The 19,701-nt window shown below is 36.9% G+C and overlaps 1 protein-coding gene and 1 long non-coding RNA gene across 2 annotated transcripts in view; one reads left to right on the forward strand and one right to left on the reverse strand.

Moving 5' to 3' along the window:
• Window positions 1–19,701, reverse strand: part of LOC149409154 (G1/S-specific cyclin-D2-like) — a 267,827-nt gene that overhangs the window by 138,378 nt on the left and 109,748 nt on the right. The window lies entirely within an intron of this gene.
• LOC149409158 (uncharacterized) lies at window positions 4,943–9,649 on the forward strand. Its single transcript, XR_016305248.1, has 5 exons — window positions 4,943–5,200; window positions 5,277–5,375; window positions 5,968–6,125; window positions 6,363–6,556; window positions 7,837–9,649. It is a non-coding gene; the product is annotated as an uncharacterized LOC149409158 (long non-coding RNA).

The raw sequence follows: 19,701 nt of genomic DNA on the forward strand, positions 1-19,701 counted from the left end.
AATTTACTATTAAAAACGGTTTATTCAATTGTTTTTGTTTTTTTAAATAAACTTTTTTCAGTTAAAAGTTTTTAAATATGGGTACTGTCGCCCCGTAGTGAAAAAATGATCAGTATATTTCTTTCTTTAATTTTGTAGTCCCACACTCTTCGTCTCATCTACACCCAAACATCAAATGGCTTAGTACATTTACCCATTAGTTGCCTGCAACGGGCGAAAAGCTCATTTTAGGCACATACATTCAAACATACATATATTTGAATAAATTTGTGGGCACACACTCAATGCTTCATGCACATGCAAACATACATATTACATTTATAAACATTTTTGCTCACACTCAGCTTCACTCTTAATACGCAATATTTCACTTTCAAATAAATGGATTTAGCTTTATTAATTCAAAACATGATTTATTATTCGGGGGAGACGGAAAAATACGCACTTTTAATTTTAATTTCGTTCATAGTCAATTACGCGATACAAAATATTTCATAGACACTGCTGCCAACCAAAAAAAATTAAGTATTGCCATATAAAATAAATAATATCATCGTGTATAATTAATCCATATTAATACGTAAGTCAATGTAACAATTATAACAAATAATCAACATATAATTAAATTAAATAACCCGAATAACAACCAAATAGAATAAAATGTGATGTAGTTTGGGTGAGGTTAGCTTAGAACATGAAAAATAGGTATTTGAATCAAATCACAAACCAGTCTATACAAACCTAGCGTAGCCCACAAACTACTTGAAAACTGGGATATAACTCTTAAGGGGACGCGAGCAGGCGTTATTAAAGGGGCAATTTTTTGTTACAGAAAATAGGTATTAGAATTAAATCACAAACCAGTCTATACAAACCTAGCGTAGCCCACATACTATTTGAAAACTGGGATGTAACTCTTAAGGGGACGCGAGCAGGCGTTATTTAAGGGGAAATTTACATTACTTAAAAATCTGCAGTCCCACACCCTCGCCTCATCTACATTCAAATACTACACCGCGCGATTAATTTTTACCAATCAGTTGCCTGCAACGGGCAAAAAGCTAGTATATACATATATTAATACTCAGTTTCTTTGTTTTATTTGGTCGCTTAAAATTAGGCGAAAATCGACCACTTGACCCCTCAAGTCGCTTACACTCTAGGTTCGTTTTGGCATGCTTGAAAAAAGTTGCCTTTCATTTGTTTCAGTCTTCAGGCGAAAGTAGACCGAGACGCCTCTCTGTGGGAAAAGAATTCAAGTTCAATTTTGCGTGCAAAAACGTGAAACAGCAGTCAGTGATTTTATTTGGCAACTCGATTGGATTCGAAGTAGACAAAAATTAGAGGAACTCTGTCGGCAGAAACTGGAAGCGTTCGAGGCGCGCTATACTAAAGTACCGAAGTTCACTCTCCCGCCGCCAGGACTGATGACACTCTGGCAAAAAATAGATTTGCGGCCGTATAATTGTCAGAGCTTCTAAATTTGGGAATCGTACCACGTGGTCATCACGAAACCACGTGGTACGATTTATTTATAAAATGTACACGGTCAAACTGATGATTGCATTCCGTCGAAAATATGGAGGCTACGGTTAAAGTTTTCGAAAAAATTCATCCTCCGAAGGTTTAGGAACGTTTATCTGCCGTCCCACAGATGGCGCTCGCTTCAAAATGTTTCACAATAAGCGGCTAAAGTTTTGACATTTGCCATTTGAACCGAAAATGAGAAAAGTCGGGCTTTTGGTCAATCAGAGATAATAGCCGATCATAGACTAGCAGCGAAATATTGTCAATTCAAATAAACAATAAAATCTGTGTAGGTAACTTTGGCAGTATATTTTTTTTAAATCGATAATGCTTTTGAACGAAATAAAATAAAGTTTGGTAAAAATAATTTGACACGGATACCGTCGCCCCGTAGTGAAAAACTACATCAATAGCGTCACCCCAGTTTACAATTTCTACCAGGAGCGCAGAACTTGGATGAGGTTAGCCTGGGAGCCATTCATAGGTTTTCATCTATTTATTTTGTAACGAGTAGGTGCCTAATTGCGTTATGTAAATTTTTTTTCGGTAAATTTTTGACAGTAGGTGCAGGTACCTACACAGATGGTACCGGGTAGAGGTCCTAGGTAGGCAGGTACTGAGAGCGTGTTTTAGCCCGTTTTCTAGGTTAGGTCCGTTGTATTGTAATAAAAAGTATGGATTTAAAATTTAAAAAAAACGACAAAATCTGTGCAGGTACTTACTTTTGCAGTTTATTTTTTTAAATCGATAATGCTTTTGAACGAAATAAAATAAATGGTAAGTTTTTAGATTCTCACGGCCAAAAGCATTTTTGTTATTTGTTTTTGGGGTGTTATGCCGTGTTGCGCTAACTCCTTCTTTAGCCGACGTTTCGGACAGCGTTGCAGTGTCCATCATCAGGGCAGATCCGGTAGATCCGAAACGTCGGCTAAAGAAGGAGTTAGCGCAACACCCCAAAAAAAACAACAAAAAAAAGAAATAAAATAAAGTTTGGTAAAAATAATTTGACACGGATACCGTCGCCCCGTAGTGAAAAACTACATCGATAGCGTCACGCAAATTTATAAATTGTACCAAGTAGTAGCAGTAGTAGTAGGAGTAGTAGTAGTAATAGGAGTAGGAGTAGGAGTAGTAGTAGTAGGAGTAGGAGAAGGAGTAGGAGTAGGAGTAGTAGTAGTAGGAGTAGGAGTAGGAGTATGAGTAGTAGTAGTAGTAGGAGTAGTAGTAGTAGAAGTAGTAGTAGGAGTAGTAGTAGGAGTAGGAGTAGGAGTAGAAGTAGGAGTTGGAGAAGGAGAAGGAGTAGGAGTAGGAGTCGGAGTCGGAGTAGGAGTAGGAGTAGGAGTAGTAGTAGGAGTAGGAGTAGGAGTAGTAGTGGTAGTGGTAGTAGGAGTAGGAGTAGGAGTAGGAGTAGGAGTAGGAGTAGGAGTAGGAGTAGGAGTAGGAGTAGGAGTAGGAGTAGGAGTAGGAGTAGGAGTAGGAGTAGGTGTAGTAGTAGTAGTAGGAGTGGTAGTGGTAGTGGTAGTGGTGGTGCAGGTACCTACACAGATGGTACCGGGTAGAGTCATACGAAAAACCGTACATACGATATGGGTATCAAATTACGCGTCTCGAATTACAAAATCCCAATGGCTCAGTGAAAAAATGATCAGAAAGCTCCTTGGCACTTTTTTTTCTCAAAATATCTATTTCTTTCTATCCATACATATATTTTAATATATTTGTGGTCACACACTCATAGTTTCATTTATATGCCAAAATACATATTACATTTTTAAATTTTGCGTGTTAATTGAGCAATTTTTTTTCCAAAATAACAACTTTTGAAGAATGTTGGTGACAAAAACAGTACATACGATATGGGTATCAAATTACGCGTCTCGACTCACGGAATCCGAACGGCTCGGTGAAAAAATGATCAGTAAGCTCCTTGGCTCTTTTTTTTCTCAAAATATTCATTTCTTTCTAAACAAACATATATTTCAATACATTTGTGGTCACACATTCATTGCTTCATTCACATGCAAACATACATGTTACATTTTTAAATTTCGCGTATTTTTGAGGTTAGGTTAGGTTAGAACATGGAAAATAGGTATTTGAATCAAATCACAAACCAGTCTATACAAACCTAGCGTAGCCCACAAACTACTTGAAAACTGGGATATAACTCTAAAGGGGACGCGAGCAGGCGTTATTAAAGGGGCAATTTTTTGTTACAGAAAATATGTATAAGAATTAAATCACAAACCAGTCTATACAAACCTAGCGTAGCCCACATACTATTTGAAAACTGGGATGTAACTCTAAAGGGGACGCGAGCAGGCGTTATTAAAGGGGCATTTTTTTGTTACAGAAAATATGTATTAGAATTAAATCCCAAACCAGTCTATACAAACCTAGCGTAGCCCACATACTATTTGAAAACTGGGATGTAACTCTAAAGGGGACGCGAGCAGGCGTTATTTAAGGGGCAATTTATCTTACTTAAAAATTTGTAGTCCCACACCCTCGCCTCATCTACATTCAAATACTACACCACGCAATTAATTTTTACCCATTAGTTGCCTGCAACGGGCAAAAAGCTAGTATACAGTAATACGCAGTTTCTTTGTTTTATTTGGTCGCTTAAAATTAGGCAAAAATCGACCACTCGCACCTAAAGTCGCATAGGACACTAGGTTCGTTTTCGTGTGCTTGAAAAAAGTTGCCTTTCATTTGTTTCAGGCTTCAAGCGAAAGTAGACCGAGACGTCTCTCTGTTTGCATAGAATTCAAGTTCAATTCAGCGTGCAAAAACGTGAAACAGCAGTCAGTTTTTTTATTTGGAAACTCTACGGCTGGAAAATTAGCGGAACTCTGTCGGCGGGAACTGGAAGCGTTCGAGGCGCGACATGCTCAAGTACCGAGGTTCACACTCCCGCCGCCAGGACTGCCCCACTATGGCAAAAAAACGATTTGCGTCAGAGCTTCCAAATCTGGGAATCGTACCACGTGGTCTGCCGAATTTTGCAGAAATCCGAGTGTTGCCACGCGCGCGGTTTCGAAACGGCCAAATTTTGGTGCATTTTCGCAACGTTTCGTTTTCATCGATCGGGATTATCTGAAAAACATTTTCTCCTCCACCGTTTATGTTTTTATTCAACATCGAACGCACCCCGAACGCGAAATCATTAAAAAAAAATTTCTTGCGCCTTTTCGCTCGAAAATTTTGCGTTTTTCGCATTACTGGAACGTAAATTAAAAACACGATTGATTTTTATCGAGCGTCGGGTCTGAATTGATCAGGTATCGTTGATTTTGTTTTTTAAATTTTACGAAAGATGTTTTTAAATTTCCCGATTTTTAGGGTAATAGGTTTAATTTATGTCTAAATGTTTTTCTTTTCATAATGGTATCATCGGTAGTCACGTGGCCATTTTTTTTTCTCAAAATGGCGTCCTCTTTTAACTAAATAACCGCATTTTTTACGCGTCTGTTTGTTTTCTGTGTATTTCAAAATATTGGAAAGTCCGTCGAAATGGATATCGATAATGGATAATAGATGAGTTGAGATTATTCTCAAGTTCCGTGTGTCTTTGACAAGTTGCCCAATTGGAAATCGAATTTGCACTCATGAACGCGACGAAGAAAACAATGGTGCCTATCTGCAAGCTTTGATCGAAAATGAACTTAAAGTGAGTTTTACCCATAATATAACGTAATAATTTATATTAATAAATGATTATACAAATGCCTAACTGTCATTTGTAGGGTTCTGAAACGTCTAGGCTGTCGAAATATCGTCTCTAACAACGCTTTGACTAGACGTTCTGGACAAAGGACAGCGCAGAATTCTAGCATCTTCTCAAGGTGAATATTATCATGTTATAATTAATTAATTAATGTCATTATTATAACGTAAATAAAAGCTTAACTTTCATCTATTGAAACATCTCTACTGTCTGCTTATTGCATATCCACCAATAATAAAAGAGAAAGCGTTCATTTTTTGCCTAGAATCATGCCGGATATATTCGCAGACACAACGGTTCCTTTAATCTTTACGTGCGCCAGTTTTCAGTATGACATAACTATAACATCTTGCTTTATTCACACCACATTTTTACCCATTAGTTTCGGGGAAAAAGCAACGTTTTGACACGCAGTCCGCTTCATTTACACGCAAGCATATGTATTTAATTATAAAATTAGGCAGATGCCTCTCGCATTACCTTCGGGCAAAAAGCAAAAGTGTTGAAACACATTCTTTTTAATCTATTGATTTCTTCACGTGGTAAAATACATACAGTGTGACTTGAACTAATCATTAAATTTGTCAAAACCCATCACTATTTGGGGAAACGAAATGAAATATAGTAGATTCATTAAAAAGAAAACTAACGTCCCTTTCTTAATGATATTCTAAATTATATTTTAATGTTATTACATTCGTTATTTGCAGGATTCTACTGTATGGATACTTTAATGGATACTTTCACGGGACGTTGTGTTCAAGTGGATTTTAAAATCTAAAAAAATGGCGTCTACGCTTTTCCAAATTCGGTTAAAAATACACCTAGGCGATTTCATCCATGGTTTTTGGGAGCGTTTCTTGGACAGGTATGTACACGTATGATAATTGGGAACTTTTCTGAATGTTTTAGCGGCAGTGTTATAAATGATTATTAGTATTATGACATAAGACGACTGCATATTACGTGTAGTTTGTTCTGGCTGCTATTTGACATACATTTTAAAACTTTGACAATTGCCATTATCGCCGAGTCTGTAAATTTTGCAATATATATTAATAAAATGATACAAAATGCCTAACTGTTATTAAAATGTCATTTGCAGGGTTTTGAAAACGTCTTTGCAGTCTGCGCTTTTCAGTATTCGAGAAAGCCGAGTAATGACAGCCGGCGTTACGTTACTTACATACGTTACTGGCGTTGCTTCAGAAATATCGTCAAGTCGTGATGACCGTGCATCGCTTTGACTCGACGTTCTGTACAAAGGACAGCGCAGAATCCTCAATGCACTTTCTCAAGGTGAATATTATCATGTTCATACTATTATTATAACGTAAATAAAAGCCTATCTTTCATCTATTGAAACATCTCTACTGTCTGCTTTTTGCAATTGACAATGGAGGAAATCTCCACCGGGCGTCGTGGAACTTCAGAAATATCTAAAAATATAAGTTTGAAATTAAAGTTGTCAGCCGGCTTTAAGCGTTTCTTGAACAGGTATACAATGGCACAAGTATGATGGTTGGGAATTATCAGATAATGTTTTACAAGAAAGTCACGTGAAATGATAAAAGAGAAAGCGTTCATTTTTTGCCTACAATCATGCCGGATATATTCGCAGACACAACGGTTCCTTTAATCTTTACGTGCGCCAGTTTTCAGTATGACATAACTATAACATCTTGCTTTATTCACACCACATTTTTACCCATTAGTTTCGGGGAAAAAGCAACGTTTTGACACGCAGTCCGCTTCATTTACACGCAAGCATATGTATTTAATTATCAGAGTTGTGCCGTTTAGAAAGCCTCATGCTATTTATAGGAAAGGAACGAAACAACCGCAAATGGCTCGAAACGCCGTTTGCAGTTGTTGCGTTCCTTTTCTGGTTCGGTTCGGAGCTTATAATCACAGGGGCCCAACTACAAAAACTGGTGTTTTGAGTTAAGCTGGGTTTTGGTAATGCCATTATAATATTTATTAGTGACACGAAGCGGACCTTAAAGTTACAAAGTTTGTTTGCATAATTCTATTAGATAGTAAGTTACATCAGGCGTTTCAATTATTGACTATCATTGTAACATTTGAAAGTCAACACAATGCAATAAGATTAAAATACAAGACGCGTTGGACGCCATTGTAATATTTAAAATTCATAGCTATAAAATTCATGTTGAGCGTCAAATTATCATACAAAAGTTAAAACGCTACACTTGAGACAAGAAAACATGAGGCGACTCTTTAATTATAATATTCAAATAACATATCTCAAGATCGTGCACTGTGTTCGTAGATGGCTAATAAACCCCTATGTTTAAATATATATGTTTAAACATAGGGTACAAGTAATATCTATTACAAAATGTATGTAATTAGTTCTGGCCCGCTATTTGATATTACATTTGAAACTTTGACAATCGCCATTAACGCCGATTCTGTAAATTTTGCTCAATTCTTCTGATCATTTGTCTCTTATTGCAGGTTTTTTTGTTGTACCAAGTTAAAAATGAATATATAACATTAAAATACTATATATTAATGAATTAATTAACCATATGCATAATTTTTGTCGTTTGCAGGATGTCTGTCTGCGTTTTCAAGTCCTCGAGAATGAATGAACTTCAGCCGGCGTTACTTTGAACTGGAACTAATTTCACAATCCTCTCTATGTCTTTCCAAAGGCGTGATGAAAATGATGACACTTCAACGCTTTGATATTTTAAAGTTACTAATCATCCATGAATGGTATAATTATGGAACTAATTACATAACTAGCTTGCCAGTTAATATATCTACTTAAATCGGAAACGATCAAGGTTTTTAATTGGACGGCCAATTTGTTCATTTAAAATTTGTTCACAGACGAATGGAATGGAACATTACCAACTCCTCAAAGTTGCGTACCATCATGAAATAGTTTTACCGTCAAGTACGATTTGCCAAGATGTTATTAGCGCACTTTACGGACATTCTCATTCTGTAGCGATTCAAATTTATTCAGTGACAGAGCGATACTGTGTCCCAAAAATGTAGATGCACGTAAAATTAACGAAAAAGTCTTGCTTATGAAATAACAATTAATAAATCGCAGGGTCAAACTTTTAATCAGATTGGTGTTTATTTACCAGAACCCGTCTTTACGCATGGGCAATTGTATGTAGCTTGCTCCAGAGTCATAACAATAAATTCATTAAAAATTCAAATAGTCGACGGAAGTCGTCAAGGTGTAAATCAGGCTGGAGTTTCAACCCAAAACATTGTTTACAGGTAAATTTTAGATTAGGTATTGTCGTTTCATATCTATTTAAACCAGTAAATTTAATCTATTTAAGACTAATCTTCCCATTTTAAATTTATTCGCAGGGTTAAATACATACAGTGTCACTTGAACTTATCATTTGATGATAACGTAAACCTAAATTTGTCACTATTTGAGGGAACTGTTGATTTTTATCATTAGGAAAATTTAGTTTCAGATTAAATAGATTCCCAAAAGCATTTTAACTATTTTTATATTCTGTTTAAACTTTAAAAAGTAAAACAAGTTCAAACTCAAAATACTTATATCGAATCAGATTTAAAAAAAATAAATACACTTTAATGAAATTAAAACGTTGTTTGATTTTTACTTATTTCCAAAATCTGTTATTTTATTTTATTTATTTCATTCAAAAAACAGTGTTTTACATAAAAAGCATACTCTGCACATCTCACTAGGGCATTTCAATCGGTAGCTTGACATAGGTAAATAGGTTTGCTCAGCTAGATCAGTGAGCTAAATTAAAATGTATTTATGTAAGGTAAGTTTTTAGATTCTCACGGCCAAAAGCATTTTTGTTGTTTGTTTTTGGGGTGTTATGCCGTGTTGCGCTAACTCCTTCTTTAGCCGACGTTTCGGACAGCGTCGGCTAAAGAAGGAGTTAGCGCAACACGACATAACACCCCAAAAACAAACAACAAAAAAGTATTTATGTAAGTTCAAGTAGTTGTAGGTAGTAAACAATTATATTTTTAATGTCTTACTTTTAAGTAAAGAGAGTGAAATGTGTATATTTCTTTTCTACGGTTTATACTGTGGATTCCAAATTGTCGAGGCATATTCCAGTGTACTTCTGACTCATACAAAAGTTAAAACGCTTTTAACACGCGAGGCAACAAAACACAAGTGTCTTAGCGCGTTGTTCAGTTCAAAGTTTTTACAGCTTTAAAACCACTATTCCATATTATATGTATTGTGAGAAGTGTGCATTAACCCAAAGACGTCACAATTCAAGTGTTGTGTAAATCAGACGTTAAATTTGTCAAATCTAACATGTTTTGCATATTCTTTGTAAACAACAAACTATATCTGTACATTTATATTGAATGTTTTGTTACCCAATAAAAATATATTTTAAGCATTTATGTTATAACGTGTTTCTTTCCACCACCATTTTCAATATGCATTTCATTATAGGTAAAGACATCCATTATAGGGGTCGATGTATAAAATGTTTAAGACTTATAAAAGAAAATATACGCTACGTTAACGATATGTAGACAAATCACATCCTGATTGTTTCATTTTTAATTAAATGTATTCATGTCATAACTATGAATATGTTGAATGTGAGGTGTAATCGGATAAACTGTTTTTAATTGAACTGTTAGCAAATAAATTAAGCTGCAAAAAAAACATTCATCAGCTCAAATGTAAACAGAGACGGCAGTGGCTCAAATGTCATACTAAAACCACAGATAAATTATAGATAGATAGATGGATGCTTTGGAACAACCAGTTTTTATTACAAATATTTAAGGCTAATCAAACTTAAAAACGTATTCCAATAAATTGGGTCCACATACACTGATAAAGATTTTTCATTTAATAATCAAAAATAACATAGGTAATGCTTCATTCACATTCTGATTTTTTTTAAAAGAAATAATTTTTTTGCGTTATAAATATTAAGTAGGTTGAAGTAACGATTTTTTTTTTTATTAAAGGTTTTTGCATTTCGCGATTAATAATAATCATTTAATTTAGGGTGGCGGTCATGAGAACCGTCGCCCCGGGAGCCATTCATACATAGCATGATCCCTTTATTTTTTTAACCAGTAGGTAACATATTTCGTTTTGCATATATATATTTTTTTTAATTAAATTAATGATAATTCTTATAAAGCCATTTCTGCGAAAAATTAGCTCGGTGACGCTGTAATCTACCAGGAGCATAGACGTTTGGGAAAGTAATTTACTATTAAAAACGGTTTATTCAATTGTTTTTGTTTTTTTAAATAAACTTTTTTCAGTTAAAAGTTTTTAAATATGGGTACTGTCGCCCCGTAGTGAAAAAATGATCAGTATATTTCTTTCTTTAATTTTGTAGTCCCACACTCTTCGTCTCATCTACACCCAAACATCAAATGGCTTAGTACATTTACCCATTAGTTGCCTGCAACGGGCGAAAAGCTAATTTTAGGCACATACATTCAAACATACATATATTTGAATAAATTTGTGGGCACACACTCAATGCTTCATGCACATGCAAACATACATATTACATTTTTAAAAGTTTTTAAATTTTGCGTATTTTTGAGGTTAGGTTAGGTTATAACATGGAAAATAGGTATTTGAATCAAATCACAAACCATTCTATACAAACCTAGCGTAGCCCACAAACTACTTGAAAACTGGGATATAACTCTAAAGGGGACGCGAGCAGGCGTTATTTAAGGGGCAATTTATGTTAAAGAAAATAACATGGAAAATAGGTTTTAGAATTAAATCACAAACCAGTCTATACAAACCTAGCGTAGCCCACATACTATTTGAAAACTGGGATGTAACTCTTAAGGGGACGCGAGCAGGCGTTATTTAAGGGGCAATTTATGTTAAAGAAAATAACATGGAAAATAGGTTTTAGAATTAAATCACAAACCAGTCTATACAAACCTAGCGTAGCCCACATACTATTTGAAAACTGGGATGTAACTCTAAAGGGGACGCGAGCAGGCGTTATTTAAGGGGCAATTTATGTTAAAGAAAATAACATGGAAAATAGGCTTTAGAATTAAATCACAAACCAGTCTATACAAACCTAGCGTAGCCCACATACTATTTGAAAACTGGGATGTAACTCTTAAGGGGACGCGAGCAGGCGTTATTTAAGGGGCAATATATGTCACTTAAAAATTTGCAGTCCCACACCCTCGCCTCATCTACATTCAAATACTACACCACGCAATTAATTTTTACCCATCAGTTGCCTGCAACGGGCAAAAAGCTAGTATATATATAGTAATACACAGTTTCTTTGTTTTTATTTGGTCGCTTAAAATTAGGCGAAAATCGACCACTCGCACCTAAAGTCGCATAGGACACTAGGTTCATTTTCGTGTGCTTGAAAAAAGTTGCCTTTCATTTGTTTCAGGCTTCAAGCGAAAGTAGACCGAGACGCCTCTCTGTGGGAAGAGAATTCAAGTTCAATTTGGTCTGTAAAACCTGAAAATCCGAGTCAGTATGATTTTCTATGAAAATAATTCCCGGAAACTCGAGAGGTTTCTTTAGGGAATCGATGTCGTCAAAATCGTCCGGCAACGCTGGCGGCGCGCCATACGAAAGCGCTGATTTTCTCTTCTTCGGCGGCCGGGACGGCGACACTCCAATAAGTTAATTCGCGGCCGGTCAATCGGCAGAGCTTCCCGGCGACAAATCAACTTTTCACCGCGAGTGTTGCAACACGCACGGTTTCGAAACGGCCAAATTTTGGTGCATTTTCTCAATGTTTCGTTTTCATCGATCGCCACCGATCTGTAAAACTGTTTTTCCTTCACCGTTTATATTTTTATTCAATTTCGAACGCACCCAAAACGCGAAATAATTAAAAAAAAATTCTTGCGCCTTTTTGCTCGAAAATTTTGCGTTTTTCGCATTACTCTAACGCAAATTAAAAAGACGATTATTTTTGATCGAGCGTCGTGTCTGATTTAATCAGGTATCGTTGATTTTTTTTTAAATATCACGAAAAAAAAAATTTAATTTCACGATAAATATTACAAATTTCCTCATTTATCGGGAAAGATTTTTAATTTAAGTGAAATTGTTTTTCTTTGCATAGTGGTATCATTGGACAAAATTTAGTCACGTGGTCAACACGAGACCACGTGGTACGATTTATTTATAAAATCTACATGGTCATCCTAATGATTAAATTCCGTCGCAAACACGCAGTCTGCAGGTGAAATTATCGAAAAAAATCATCGTCCGAAGGTTAAGGAACGTTTTTCGGCCGTTCTACAGATGGCGCTCGGTTCAAAATGTCTTACAATAAGCGGCTTAAGTTTTGACATTTGCAATTTGAACCGAAAAATGCCAACAGGCGGGCTTTTGTATAATCAGAAATCAGCCAATCATAGACAAGCACCGAAGAGATGTTTTATTACATAGTGATGTTACTTCAAAGAAACGATAAAATTTGTAGAGGTATTTACTTTGGCAGTATATTTTTAAAAATCGATAAAACTTTTGAACGAAATAAAATAAAGTTCGGTAAAAATAATTTGACACGGATACCGTCGCCCCGTAGTGAAAAACTACATCAATAGCGTTACGCAGATTTTTAATTTCTACCAGGAGCGCAGAAATTGGATGAGGTTAGCCTGGAAGCGATTCATATTTAAAGTTTTCATTTGTTTATTTTTTAACGAGTAGGTGCCTAATTGCGTTATGCAAATATTTTTTCGATATTTTTTTAATAGTAGGTGCAGGTACCTACACAGATGGTACCGGGTAGACGTCCTAGGTAGGCAGGTACTGACAGCGTGATTTAGCCCGTTTTCTAGGTTAGGTCCGCAGTGTTGTTTTATAACGTATGGATTGAAAATTTAAAAAAAACCGATCAATAATTTGGCACGGGTACCGTCGCCCCGTGGTGAAAAACAACATCAATAGCGTCACGCAAATTGATAAATTGTACCAAGTAGTAGAAGTAGTGGTAGTGGTAGGGGAAGGGGTAGGGGTAGTGGTAGTGGTAGTGGTAGTGGTAGGGGTAGGGGTAGGGGTAGGGGTAGTGGTAGTGGTAGTGGTAGTTTAAGGGGTAGGGGTAGGGGTAGGGGTAGGGGTAGTGGTAGTGGTAGTGGTAGTGGTAGGGGTAGGGGTAGGGGTAGGGGTAGGGGTAGTGGTAGGGGTACGGGTAGGGGTAGTGGTAGTGGTAGGGGTAGGGGTAGGGGTAGGGGTAGGGGTAAGGGTAGGGGTAGGGGAAGGGGTAGGGGAAGGGGTAGTGGTAGTGGTAGGGGTAGGGGTAGGGGTATGGGTAGGGGTAGGGGTAGGGGTAGGGGTAGCGGTAGGGGTAGGGGTAGGGGTAGGGGTAGGGGCAGGGGTAGGGGTAGGGGTAGGGGTAGGGGTAGCGGTAGTGGTAGTGGTAGTGGTAGGGGTAGTGGTAGGGGTAGGGGTAGGGGTAGGGGAAGGGGAAGGGGTAGGGGTAGTGGTAGTGGTAGTGGTAGATTTTAAATTTAAAAATAAAAAATTTCCAAAAAGAGTTTTTACATTTTGCTTTTGTTTATAGAGCAATGTTTTTTTCCAAAATAAAACTCGCTGGGACTTTTGACGAGTGTCGGTGACAAAAACCGTACATACGATATGGGTATCAAATTACGCGTCTCGACTTACAAAATCCGAATGGCTCAGTGAAAAAATGATCAGAAAGCTCCTTGGCACTTTTTTTTCTCAAAATATCCATTTCTTTCTATCCATACATATATTTTAATATATTTGTGGTCACACACACATACTTTCATTTATATGCCAAAATACATATTACATTTTTAAAAGTTTTTAAATTTTTCGTGTTATTTGAGCAATTCTTTTTCCAAAATAACAACTTTTGAAGAATGTTGGTGACAAAAACCGTACATACGATATGGATATCAAATTACGCGTCTCGACTCACAGAATCCGAACGGCTCGGTGAAAAAATGATCAGTAAGCTCCTTGGCTCTTTTTTTTCTCAAAATATTCATTTCTTTCTAAACAAACATATATTTCAATACATTTGTGGTCACACATTCATTGCTTCATTCACATGCAAGCATACATATTTTTCGTGTTAATTGAGCAATTTTTTTTTCCAAAATAACAACTTTTGAAGAATGTTGGTGACAAAAACCGTACATACGATATGGATATCAAATTACGCGTCTCGACCTACACAACACGAATGGCTCGGTGAAAAAATGATCAGTAAGCTCCTTGGCTCTTTTTTTTCTCAAAATATCCATTTCTTTTTTTAAATTTTGTAGTCCCACACTCTTCGTCTCATCTACATTCAAACATCAGATCGCTTATCACATTTACCCATCAGTTGCCTGCAACGGGCAAAAAGCTAGTATATACAGTAATACGCAGTTTCTTTGTTTTTATTTGGTCGCTTAAAATTAGGCGAAAATCGACCACTTGACACATCAAGTCGCTCACACTCTAGGTTCGTTTTGGCGTGCGAGAAAAAAGTCCCATTCAATTGTTTTTTGCCGAATTCCTGGCGAGCGAAAATCGACCGCCGCTCTCACTGAGCCGCTTCGACTCGAGGATCACTATGGCGGGACGCGTTTTGGGCAAAATTCAGTATGATTTTCTATGAAAATAATTCCCGGAAACTAGAGAGGTTTCGTTAGGGAATCGATGTCGTCAAAATCGTCCGGCAACGCTGGCGGCGCGCCATACGAAAGCGCTGATTTTCTCTTCTTCGGCGGCCGGGACGGCGACACTCCAATAAGTTAATTCGCGGCCGGTCAATCGGCAGAGCTTCCCGGCGACAAATCAGCGAGTGTTGCAACACGCACGGTTTCGAAACGGCCAAATTTTGGTGCATTTTCTCAATGTTTCGTTTTCATCGATCACCATCGATCTGTAAAACTGTTTTTCCTTCACCGTTTATATTTTTATTCAATTTCGAGCGCACCCCGAACGCGAAATCATTAAAAAAAAATTCTTGCGCCTTTTTGCTCGAAAATTTTGCGTTTTTCGCATTACTCGAACGCAAATTAAAAAGACGATTAATTTTGATCGAGCGTCGTGTCTGATTTAATCAGGTATCGTTGATTTTTTTTTTAAATATCACGAAAAAAAAATTTTAATTTCACGATAAATATTACAAATTTCCTCATTTATCGGGAAAGATTTTTAATTTAAGTGAAATTGTTTTTCTTTGCATAGTGGTATCATTGGACAAAATTTAGTCACGTGGTTAACACGAAACCTTTTATGCTTTTTTTATAAAATCTACACGCTCCACTTGATGATTGCAATCCGTAGCAAATACGCCGTCTGCCTTTAATATTATCGAAAAAATTCATCCTCCGAAGGTTAAGGAACGTTATTCGGCCGTCCCACAGATGGCGCTCGGTTCAAAATGTGTCATAATAAGCGGCTAAACTTTTGACATTTGCAATTTGAGCCGAAAAATGCCATAGCGAAGTGATGTACTTTTATTTTAGGGATGTTACTTCAAAGAAACGATAAAATTTGTAGAGGTACTTACTTTGGCAGTATATTTTTAAAAATCGATAATGCTTTTGAACGAAATAAAATAAAGTTCGGTAAAAATAATTTGACACGGATACCGTCGCCCCGTAGTGAAAAACTACATCAAGAGCGTCTCGCAGATTTTAATTTCTACCAGGAGCGCAGAAATTGGAAAAGGTTAACCTGGGAGCGATTCATATTTAATATTTTCATGTGTTTATTTTTTAACGAGTAGGTGCCTAATTGCGTTATGTAAATATTTTTTTGGTAAATTTTTGATAGTAGGTGCAGGTACCTACACAGATGGTACCGGGTAGAGGTCCTAGGTAGGCAGGTACTGAGAGCGTATTTTAGCCAGTTTTCTAGGTTAGGTCCGTTGTATTGTAATAAAAAGTATGGATTTAAAATTTAAAAAAAATCGATAAAATCTGTGTAGGTACTTACTTTTGGAGTGTATTTTTTTTAAATCGATAGTGCTTTTGAACGAAATAAAATAAATGGAAAGTTTTTAGATTCTCACGGCCAAAAGCATTTTTGTTATTTGTTTTTGGGGTGTTATGCCGTGTTGCGCTAACTCCTTCTTTAGCCGACGTTTCGGACAGCGTTGCACTGTCCATCATCAGGGCAGATCAAGTAGATCCGAAACGTCGGCTAAAGAAGGAGTTAGCGCAACACGGCATAACACCCCAAAAAAAAACAACAAAAAAAAGAAATAAAATAAAGTTTGGTAAAAATAATTTGACACGGATACCGTCGCCCCGTAGTGAAAAACTACATCAATTGCGTCACGCAAATTTATAAATTGTACCAAGTAGTAGTAGCAGTAGTAGGAGTAGTAGTAGTAGGAGTAGGAGTAGGGGTAGGAGTAGGAGTAGGAGTAGGAGTAGTAGTAGGAGTAGTAGTAGAAGTAGTAGTAGAAGTAGTAGGAGGAGTAGGAGTAGGAGTAGGAGTAGGAGTAGGAGTAGGAGTAGGAGTAGGAGTAGGAGTAGGATTAGGAGTAGGAGTAGGAGTAGGAGTAGGAGTAGGAGTAGGAGTTGGAGTAGGAATAGGAGTAGGAGTAGGAGTAGGAGTAGGAGTAGGAGTAGGAGTCGAAGTAGGAGTTGGAGTTGTAGTTGTAGTTGTAGTTGTAGTAGTGGTAGTGGTACCGTCGCCCCGTAGTGAAAAACTACATCAATAGCGTCACGCAAATTTATAAATTGTACCCAGAGCGCAGAAGTTATATAGGGTGAAGCGGTGTTATTGTTATGTAAAATAAACATTTTTTAATCAAAAATTTTTCCAGAATGAGTGTTTGTTATATATTTGAGAGGCGGGCATGGGTACCGTCGCCCCGGGAGCCATTCATATTTTAAGTTTTTGTCTCTTTATTTTTAACGAATAGGTACCTAATTGCGTTATGAATATATTTTTTTGGAAATTTTTTTTTAAATATATTAAGTTTGAAGATTTTTTTTTTTATATAATTTTTTCCAATAAAAGTTTTACATTTTACATGTTTGTAGAGCGATGTTTTTTTCCAAAATAAAACTCGCTGGGACTTTTGAAGAATATCGATGACAAAAACCGTACATACGATATGGGTATCAAATTACGCGTCTCGACTTACAGAATCCGAATGGCTCGGTGAAAAAATGATCGGTAAGCTCCTTGGCTCTTTTTTTTTCTCAAAATATCTATTTCTTTCTAAACAAAAATATATTTTAATACATTTGTGGTCACACATTCATTGCTTCATTCACATGCAAGCATACATATTTTTCGTGTTAATTGAGCAATTTTTTTTTCCAAAATAACAACTTTTGAAGAATGTTGGTGACAAAAATCGTACATACGATATGGATATCAAATTACGCGTCTCGACTTACAGAATCCGAATGGCTCGGTGAAAAAATGATCGGTAAGCTCCTTGGCTCTTTTTTTTCTCAAAATATTCATTTCTTTCTAAACAAAAATATATTTTAATACATTTGTGGTCACACATTCGTTGCTTCATTCACATGCAAGCATACATATTTTTCGTGTTAATTGAGCAATTTTTTTTCCAAAATAACAACTTTTGAAGAATGTTGGTGACAAAAACCGTACATACGATATGGATATCAAATTACGCGTCTCGACCTACACAACACGAATGGCTCGGTGAAAAAATGATCAGTAAGCTCCTTGGCTCTTTTTTTTCTCAAAATATCCATTTCTTTTTTAAAATTTTGTAGTCCCACACTCTTGGTCTCATCTACATTCAAACATCAGATCGCTTATCACATTTACCCATCAGTTGCCTGCAACGGGCAAAAAGCTAGTATATATACAGTAATACACAGTTTCTTTGTTTTTATTTGGTCGCTTAAAATTAGGCGAAAATCGACCACTTGACCCCAAGTCGCTTTACACTCTAAGGTTTGTTTTGGCGTGAAAGTAGCGAAAAAGTTGCCTCTCATTTGTTTCAGGCTTCAAGCAAAAGTAGACCGAGACGCCTCTCTGCGCGCGTAGAGCCCGGCGTTCAATTTAGCGTGCAAAACCCGAAATACCGAGTAATCCGAATTTTGTATGAAAATAATTCCCGGAAACTCGAGAGGTTTCGTTAGGGAATCGATGTCGTCAAAATCGTCCGGCAACGCTGGCGGCGCGCAATACGAGAGCGCTGATTTTCTCTTCTTCGGCGGCCAGGACGGCGACACTCCAATAAGTTAATTCGCGGCCGGTCAATCGGCAGAGCTTCCCGGCGACAAATCGGAAAAGAAATAGTCACGTGGTAACGACGAAACCACGTGGTACGATTTATTTATAAAATGTACATGGTCATCCTAATGATTAAATTCCGTCGCAAACACGCAGTCTGCAGGTGAAATTATCGAAAAAATTCATCCTCCGAAGGTTAAGGAACGTTATTCGGCCGTCCCACAGATGGCGCTCGGTTCAAAATGTCTTACAGTAACCGGATAAACTTTTGACATTTGCAATTTGACCCGAAAAATGCCAACAGGCGGGCTTTTGTATAATCAGAAATCAGCCAATCATAGACAAGCACCGAAGAGATGTTTTATTACATAGTGATGTTACTTCAAAGAAACGATAAAATTTGTAGAGGTACTTACTTTGGCAGTATATTTTTAAAAATCGATAATGCTTATGAACGAAATAAAAAAAAGTTTGGTAAAATAATTTGGCACGGATACCGTCGCCCCGTAGTGAAAAACTACATCGAGAGCGTCTCGCAGATTTTTAATTTCTACCAGGAGCGCAGAAATTGGAAAAGGTAACTGGGAGCGATTCATAGGTTTTCATCTGATTATTTTTTAACGAGTAGGTGCCTAACTGCGTTATGTAAATATTTTTTCGGTAAATTTTTAATAGTTGGTGCAGGTACCTACACAGATGGAATTCAAAGAAACAATAAAATATTTGTAGGTACTTACTTTGGCAGTATATTTTTTTTAAATCGATAGTGCTTTTGAACGAAATAAAATAAATGGAAAGTTTTTAGATTCTCACGGCCAAAAGCATTTTTGTTATTTGTTTTTGGGGTGTTATGCCGTGTTGCGCTAACTCCTTCTTTAACCGACGTTTCGGACAGCGTTGCAGTGTCCATCATCAGGGCAGATCAAGTAGATCCGAAACGTCGGCTAAAGAAGGAGTTAGCGCAACACGGCATAACACCCCAAAAACAAACAACAAAAAAAATAAAAAAAATAAAGTTTAATAAAAATAATTTGACACGGATACCGTCGCCCCGTAGTGAAAAACTACATCAATTGCGTCACGCAAATTTATAAATTGTACCAAGTAGTAGTAGCAGTAGTAGGAGTAGTAGTAGAAGTAGTAGGAGGAGTAGGAGTAGGAGTAGGGGTAGGAGTAGGAGTAGGAGTAGTAGTAGGAGTAGTAGTAGAAGTAGTAGGAGGAGTAGGAGTAGGAGTAGGAGTAGGAGTAGGAGTAGGAGTAG

The sequence above is a fragment of the Hesperophylax consimilis genome, unplaced genomic scaffold (genome assembly GCF_061612785.1).
Source record: "Hesperophylax consimilis isolate HC1 unplaced genomic scaffold, BYU_Hcon_1.0 scaffold_34, whole genome shotgun sequence".
NCBI lineage: Eukaryota > Metazoa > Arthropoda > Insecta > Trichoptera > Limnephilidae > Hesperophylax > Hesperophylax consimilis.